The sequence below is a fragment of the Ixodes scapularis genome, unplaced genomic scaffold (assembly GCF_016920785.2).
Source record: "Ixodes scapularis isolate PalLabHiFi unplaced genomic scaffold, ASM1692078v2 PGA_scaffold3__209_contigs__length_174095766, whole genome shotgun sequence".
Classification (NCBI taxonomy): domain Eukaryota; kingdom Metazoa; phylum Arthropoda; class Arachnida; order Ixodida; family Ixodidae; genus Ixodes; species Ixodes scapularis.
The window spans coordinates 144846167-144854154 of record NW_024609868.1 but is presented as its reverse complement, the minus strand read 5'-3'; the positions used below and the strand labels follow the sequence as shown (position 1 = coordinate 144854154).

Below are 7988 nucleotides of genomic sequence, written 5' to 3'. Positions count from 1 at the left end.
GTGGCGCTAGTTACCACTCAATTGAAAAGCACGAGGTGAGATTTTTGTCTAGTATAATCACACTGGGCGCTATCTCTTCATCTACCCATCTCCGCTCGCTCGTTTTGCTGCCGTTACTGCCGCGCTTGTTTTGTCTAGGAGAAGAGGTTCTTGGTGGTTTCTGTGCGAGCTTTCCTTGTTGTTAACAAAACGGTGAGTTTGTTCTGCTCTTTTTATTAACATTGATTGGGGACTGTCATATATTCGTTCGTATTTTTGACACTTATTTCCTTGAAAGAAACGAAACCACGGATTTGCGTCGCTTGAAACTTTAGGGTTCAATGACTGTCGCCGCTATCTTAGTTCGTGTTTGACGTTCTTCTCAGAGTTGAAAGCTCAAGTTGGGTGCTCGTTTGAACCTTGTGTCATGTCGCGAGCTCGCTGGGACGCGCGGTTCGTCGTTTGTAGCGATTGGGAGGCTATTCGCGCGTGCTGGCTGGCAAGAGTTGCAGTAAAGCACGTGACAACGCATCGTCTAAGTGCGTGAGTGCGCTTTACGAGTTTCGCATCGTTGTTCGGGCGCCCTGTAGCCTTCTCATTTCGCCGAGGGGTCCCTATCGTTTCGTCAAAATTCGTTTTGCGGCAGTACGTTTCTTGGACAACTTTTCATGGACACGTTTCGTCGACACGAACGTTTCATCGACACTCTTTACGTGAATTTCATGCTGCAGGGACGTTTCGCCACTCGTGTATCAGTGAAGTGCGCGTAAACCCACACCCCCGCCTGCGTTCACTCCACTTCGGGGCGACAGTCTGCGGCTGCTCGTTACAAGAATGTTAACCCACCTAACCGACCCGTACAGGTCGCTTCGCGGCGACAGTCACATGCAACCTACCCCCCCCCCCCCCCCCCCACAAAAAAAAAAGAAAGGTAATTTGAACTATCGATGAAACGATCTGTCGAGGAAACGTCGTTCGATGAACTGATTCCCATTGGTGTATCACCACTGCGTATTTTCGTTCACTAATTGGTTAGCAGTCATAATGCAGCCGATTAATTTCTCATTTCACAGAACGCACTTGTGTCACCGTACGCTGATTCCCCCCAACCAGATGGTCTAAGACCATCGTATTGATATTCATTTTTATGCTCATAATATTCTATGTGTATATTAAAGCAATATACCTCCACTCAATACTTGCACGGCGCCACTCAGGAAGGCACGTAATACCACTGTTCCACGGACTGCAAAATTGTATGCATTAATCTTGGCTCCTCAGTCAGACTGTTTGTAAGGAACATAGCCACCGTTCCTGCAGTTTCAAATTGTCTGATATGCAAGCTCATATTTTTTTTCAGGAGGCGTCTTCAACGACAATTGCTTCCTTGTCACTGAGCATCGGCCAATGTTTAAAGAACCTATGCCATTCTTGAAGGCGGTGTGAGTCTTGTTTGGAGCTTTTTACGTGTTGAATTTACCTATTCAAAGGAAGCCTTGGCCACTCTCTAGTTTATGCAAATGTGAGAAAATCTTGAAATTCGTCAAGTCCACAGGATGTGTCATAGAATGACATAATCTATATTACCCTATCATTTATCGTGCCGTAGCGCCTTTTTTCACAACTCGCACAAACATTTGAGCTGTACTAAATTTACAAAGAATTACGCTGCTGCATATCTATAATGAATTGATAACGTGGGAACACTGGTTGTCATTAGGCTGTAACATTCAAGGCAGGGAAGCATGGTCATCTTGTATAGACCAGCACGCGGCCCTGACTTCACGCAGCTGCGGTGGCGCTGTCGGCCGCACAGCGCAGACGCTTCACTTTACGCGAATTTGGTTTTTGCGCACGCACAGTGCTCACACCTGGTGTGGGCAAACGCGGGCTTGCTTATAAACAGGGTGTCGGTCTATAGAAGGCGTGCTTGTTCAGCAGTCATTCAGGTTTAACATGTTCCAACACTACCATAGTCTGACTTCATAGTAGAAAATAAATGGCTTCACCTTCACCAGGCTGAGTATACATGAAGCAGGCATGGCATTAATGTTAGATGATGCAATATATCCTCCTAGGCCAATCTTCCAAATCAACCTGGAGAAGGGGTTGAAGAGAATGGGAGCAGTGAAGCGAACGACGGCCCAGCGCAAGATTTTAGCGATGCTGAAGGGCTTCAAATGAAGTCTCCACAGAAATCCCTTGAACCTGTATGTTTTTTTATGGTAAGTGCAAATTTGAATTCCTACACATCTAGCATGTACCTAAGAGGAAGACAACTCTAATGTGGCTGATGCCAATCTTTCGAGAAGCGTAACAAAGGGCTTTGTGAGTATTCAGAACTTTGAAATATCGAAGCGAATGATGTCATATTTTGTTTATACTTTCGTCGGATAGGGCGGTTCGGCAGTTGTACGAATTTTCAATCTGAGAATGCTCCAGGACACACCATCGTAAAAAAGCAACTGAAACGACTCACAAAAGCCCACACAGAAATCTGGGAACTGTATGCAAATGAAACTTATTTCAACTCGTTTATTTAAAACGGGAAGTCATCCTGTAATTGTAACCAAAGATGGTTGATCTGTAAAATGTTTGAGCCCCCAGAGCCAATACATAATTTGCTGCGGTACGCTGCTGTGAAACCGGTGATGCATGCACGCAGTGCGAGTGCTACAGTGTCAAGGCAGATGTGGCCGACATTATATGGTATTCATATCCCGTGTTATTAGGAGTCTGCGTCTGTTTAATTACAGCAACCGGCATCCTGCCACTTTACAAATTATCTCCTCTCAACTTTTTTGCTCCTTGCTCTCGCACAAAATAGTTATTCGTTTGATATTTAAATGCATTATTATTAGAGGGGGGTGCAACGATTTTATGATCAAGAGAATTTGCATCTCGTCATTTTTACGTTGTTTATCACGTCCCGGAGGATACAGAAAACATCTCCTTCATTAACAATGTTGCGATTCCGCTGCTTAATCGCAAAACAAAAGCCAAGCGTTTCCCCCCCCCCCCCCCCCTGCAGCCGCAAGTTGCAGCCGAAGGAACTACGGCTAGAAGATTACGTGCCCTCGCTCGGCTCCAAGCTGCAGCATAACGCCCGCTAATGTCAGCAGAGAGAGGGAGAGGAAGCGTCCTCCGAGATAGCACACGGGAACCTACACGGCACTCCGAATGACGTCACTAGGAGTGCGACCAGGTGTGATCCTGAAGTCTGGGAGTGAGTTGAGGGGTGCCCGAAATGCCAATAGCTATCTTTTTTTTTTTTTTTTACGCAACAACTAGGACGCGCAGGCGAAATCGGTTTCCTGTTCTTTACTTCAGAAGTGTCAGAGAGCAACCTCCACAAATTTTTGACCGAAGTCCGGAAATCGTTGCACCCCCCTTTAAATAGTAACTTTTAAGCTTTGAAGTAAGTGAAGCCTCATGGTTCTTTCTTTTTGTTTTATAGAGGTTTTTCAAAGCACAAGTCGGCCGGTCTGCCAGCCACCTGCAGCAATGCTTGCACTGCATGATTACTTAGCATGTCCAGTGCCATCTGCTATTTAAGCTGCTCTAACCTGATTAAATTGACAGTCAAACAATCTTGTGTCTTGTTTTTCAGAAAATACAGTCTGCACCTCAGGACGTCGAGCAATATTTGACAATTTAACCACTTGAACCAGTTGAATTACGGAGTCAACTTCGCTTTTTTTATGGTAAGTCACGAGTCTGAGTTCTTACAGATTGAGCATGTCCCTGAGGGGGAGGCAACGCTGATGTAGCTGATGTCACTTTTTCGACAACTGTTGTAGCAATATCAGCCACATCTAACATGTTGCCCCTAAAGCCCCAGTTTGAACAGGTATCAAGCCTTTTTCTAATGCATATTTTAACAGATTATGAGTTAACTTCAAAATGAAACTGCATGGTTTATTCTTGTTTTGTAGAGGTTTTTCAGGGCACAAGTTGGCTGATCTCTTGCAGCCTCCTGCAGCCATGCTTGGACTGCAGGATTACTTTGCATGTCCAGTGCCAACTGCGATTTAAGCTACTCTTACTTGCTTTAACTGGCATTCTGACAGTCTTGTGTACGTCTTGTTCAGAAGATACGAAACGTCGAGCAACGTTTTATGATTTGACTATTTGAACAAGTCGAGTTACGGAGTCAACTTCGCTGGTGTATTTTCATGGTAAGTAAAAAGTGAGTTATTACAGATCGAGCACGACTCTGAGAGGGAGACAACGCTGATCCAGCTGGTGTCACTTCTGACAAGTTTTGTTGTAGTGTCCGTCGCATGTAACATTGTTTTGACCCCAACTGGTGTTACTATTCACTATAGCTAGGTTCAAACCTAATATGCTAAATTCATTTGAGTCTAGCTAGTTACTATAGCTAAATTCAAACATACTAGGTCACCTGCTGCTGGCTTTTTGTAGCCCATGAACTTGCCACGTTTGAATCGCAGGTAGTATTAAGTAGTGACACGTTGCAAGCAACATATTGATGTAACAATTGTTTTCTTGGTAACACTAACTGTCACACGCTGAGTTTGTGGGAAGTAAGTTCTGTATCACGTTATTTTTACTGAATAAAAAAGTAGCAATGTTCTTTTGGAGTTAATTTTCTAATCTTTCTAATTACAGTTGCATTGAGGAGCATGATCTGATGCATACCTTATATCTAGATTGTCATGGATAGACAATGACCAGAAAGATTATGCATTTCGGATTATGAATGACAAGTGCCAATGACAAAGCGCAGCTGGCAATGCAGAGAAAACACTGACAACAGATAAACAAGGAGAATATTTTTTCTCAACTCCCTCCAAAAGTTGTGCTTACAGTGAGGAGCAGTGGTGGAGAAAGGCAACCTCAGAGGCAATGGCTTTGTGTATTGTTGAGGTTTTAACCAGGAACAAATCCTTGTGCATGCAAGCCATTCCACCGAGTGTGCCAGTTGAAAGCTTGTTCAGCGATGGAAATGGATGTGCTTGCCTTCAGTAATGTAAAACTTTTGGATGAAAATTTAGAAAAGCAACTGCTGCTTCAGTATAAGATGTAATAACACTGATACAGGCACTTTGTGCAAAAAAACCTGAGCATGGCCGGTTCCTAGTTTTCCTTGTTTATTTGTGTAATAAAAGAAGTAAAGTAAAATAATGGAATTACCTCTTAGGAGTGACTATTATAGGTTAGTTTTTTCTTAACTAGCTTAATTAGGTAGTCTTTTTATATAAAGTATCTTGCCCAAGGCGACAAATATTGTAAGGGTCCTCTAATTGCATAATTTTTTCGCTTAGTTTATGTCGATGCCTACAAGGTCTTGCTCTAAGATTTGAAATCTGTTTTCTTACATATTCTAACACATTATAAGGTAACCTTTAAGTAAAGGGAACTGCGTGGTTCTTAAGTCTTGTTTGTAGGAATTTCTTGGAGCACAAGTCAGCTGATTTCGGGCAGTCTCCTGTGGCCATTGTACTGCAGGATTACCTTGGATAATTATAGCCAGCTACGATTTAAGCAACTCTCATTTGTATAGATTGTCATTCGTGTTTGTCTTTTTTTTTTCAGGAACTACATTTGGAATTGTACAACGTGGAGCAGTTTTTGACGATTGGTCACTTTGAAAAAGTCATTTTGTGGAGTTGGCTGCACATGTTTTTTGCTGGCAAGTAAATAGTTCAGTTTTTAAACTCTAGCACGTCTGAGAGAAAAGCAAACTTGATGTGACTGACAGCACCCTTCTGAAAACTGTTTGGACAATATACATCACATCTCACCAGGGTTTTTCCCACGGTGGGTGGCAGTGGTTTCGCTGCCCACTAGTCCTGCTAGCTGTCCAATTCTTTGAAAAATGTCTTGTGGTCTTCATGTCTTGGCAGAGAAATCGCTGTGCTCGGCGGACTTCTGTGCCAAGACATGCAGGTACAGGTCCCCACAACCCAAATTAATACGACTTGGTCGAGGTGCACGAAGAGAAAAGATGCGGCTGCTGCCTGTGTCCCCCTCCCCTCCACAGTCATAGCCGGATGTCTATTTGTCCGCAATGTATGGAGAAAAATCTGTGTCTAACATTTATTCTATCCTAACTTTATTCTATCCTAACTTGTACAGCTTCACTAGATCAAAGGCCACAGTTATTAAGGAGGCCTTCCACAAGATTTGCCTTTTCCCCATCTGTGTAGATCCGATATGGTCTCTATAAATTAACTTTATGCGGTTGGCTTCACATATTTATTTCTTGTAGATATAAAATAACTGGTGTATTGAAAGTTTCATGGTGCCTTTTTTTTAATGGGTTGCTTATCTCGGCTTGACCTATTTTCACTTTAAATTCGACAGCATTTGTGGGCGAACCTTTTTGTCACTTTTCACCAGTCGGTTGGTCTGTTTTATGGTTTGTGTGACCGATTTGACTCTAGCACAGGCAACGGCAGAGGCACATGATGATAGCTTGGTTTGTACGAGCGCTCACGCAGAGAGATAGCTTTTAAAATTGTGCATCTGACCCTATGCTTTTGTCAGCTCCAAATCCAACTTGTAAATTGGAGTGTATGGCATGCAGGTACACCAAAATGCATCGTTCGCACACTTTGGAACAGTCTCTTAGAGAAAATTATGAAGAAGGGTCCGCGTTTCAACGGGCAACAAAAGAAATGCGCAGTCAGAATGCGCTGACGAGGTGGCCAAGCAAGCTCCTTGAATGGTAGGCACTTGGGGTAAAGGGAATGGCGAGATCACATTTTGGGGGTAATCAGGTGCACAAAGTGCGGAGCTTGCAAACAGACTTGCATGCCATATATAAATACTCTGTAAATTTTTACCACTCGCTCAACTCAAAAACGTGTGCACAGGTGTGCTCAAACGTGGGTAGGATGGAGCTCCCAAATTGTAAGATTGGGGACTGGGGACTAAGCTTAGTCCCCAGCTTTTGATAGCAGTTTTAGTACACATGCAATCTTTCACCTGCTCAGTTCTGTGAAAACCTTTATGGATATCTAAAGAGAAAATCAAGTTTCTATTGTTCACACACTCTAAGCACTCGTGGCTGACCACCTGATTCTACAACGAGAAAGAGTGCAACTAGCCCTTCGTTCTAATGGGAGATTTTGAGTGGCTACCCAAACTAATGAAAGTCTGGGATATGAGCTTAGCCAGTTTTACATAGACTCTTCTGCAACATCTCATGAACCTTAGAAATAAAGCATTACTCAAACTGGATTGAGTGTTCCGGTTGGTTCATCAGTTCTCAAGAAATGCTTCACATTATGAACCAAATCACTATTGCTATTCCGGCCATGCATTTTTTTCTAAGTTTCGAACGAATTTAGGCTTGGAAGTGTATCGGTTTTGACTAAGGAACAGGAGAACAAGACCCTCAAGTCAAACATTGGTTTTAGATATTGGGTCACAGGATGAACAATTAGAGTCAATGTCCATTTGAGTTTTGTATAAGATTCATGGCTAATAATTAAATGGGCTGAGGGGGGCTGTGTTTTATGCACAAGCTCAATTTGCACATCTTGTTGATGTGATATAGATATTTAATTATTTTTTCTCTGTTTTCTCTTTAGCACATCATGCTACATGCAGCATCTGAAAACAGGCCAAACACAACGGGGGGCTCTACTTTGGCTCTTCAAGGACCCAAATACAGTGTTCGAAGGTACTTTTCTTATTTTCTGATCAATTATTCAGGTGACATTGCATGATTGCTGCAAGCAGCATAGGAAAGCGTACTCAATATTCGTTTAAAGAGATCCTTTTCCATTTCAAAATTCTGTAACTTTTTTTTTATAGAAAACCTGGTTGTATCAGCGTCATAATGAACATTATTTTATGTATAGGGCAGCATCACTAAGGGACTGACTGTTAAATGAACTGGAGAAATCTGCACCTACAAGCATTGAGCTCATATTCTTACCAAAGGTCTATTTTAGCAGTGAACACCATTGTGACATGTAAAGGCACAGCTCCGTCTCAGTGGAATGTGAAAACAGCATTCTCTTTATTTACAAGCA

At 42.7% G+C, this 7988-nt stretch overlaps 1 long non-coding RNA gene across 1 annotated transcript; it reads left to right on the top strand.

The window, feature by feature from the left end:
- The first annotated feature begins 2158 nt into the window (after positions 1–2158).
- On the top strand, positions 2159–5566 carry LOC120849778. Its single transcript, XR_005717994.1, has 3 exons — positions 2159–2204; positions 3590–3683; positions 5539–5566. It is a non-coding gene; the product is annotated as an uncharacterized LOC120849778 (long non-coding RNA).
- Positions 5567–7988: the final 2422 nt, after the last annotated feature.